Source organism: Pteropus alecto, unplaced genomic scaffold (assembly GCF_000325575.1).
Source record: "Pteropus alecto unplaced genomic scaffold, ASM32557v1 scaffold110, whole genome shotgun sequence".
In the NCBI taxonomy this organism is placed as follows: domain Eukaryota; kingdom Metazoa; phylum Chordata; class Mammalia; order Chiroptera; family Pteropodidae; genus Pteropus; species Pteropus alecto.
The window spans coordinates 3,866,763-3,867,292 of record NW_006431920.1 but is presented as its reverse complement, the minus strand read 5'-3'; positions in this window follow the sequence as shown (position 1 = coordinate 3,867,292).

The following is a 530-nucleotide window of genomic DNA, read 5'->3' as shown; positions in this document are numbered from 1 at the left end:
ACATCTTGTGTTCATTTGTCATAAAAATGAAAGAGGAGCTAAATTACTTTTAAATGATCACATTTTTGTGAACAATTTCTATGAAAACGTTTCATATAATATGAATATGGCACTTATCCCGTATTGCTTTGTTTTATAGTTATTTGTGTGTGTTTTAACTCTCTTATTATAAGTTCTCCTGAATTCAGGCATTGTGTTCTAGCCATCTGTATGTACTACTAAGTACTTTCGACCTAAGACACTTATCAAATATTTTTTTGAAAAAATAAAAAAAGAGTAAAACACTGAGACTCTACTACATGCGGGGGTTAGGACTCCTCAGGAATGTGTCTGAGATATTTGAAAAGAAAAGCTAGAACATAAAGTCCAGTGTGACAAATAGCCTTCTAATAAGTTAGGTTTGAAATAATTTTCTTATGTTAGCCTTCTTCTTAGCATGTACATTGACCAAAAAAAAAAAAGTCAGTTGAAGGTCACATTTTTAAAAGTTTTGAAGTGATAACTATGAAATGACCCATCATCGAACTAAG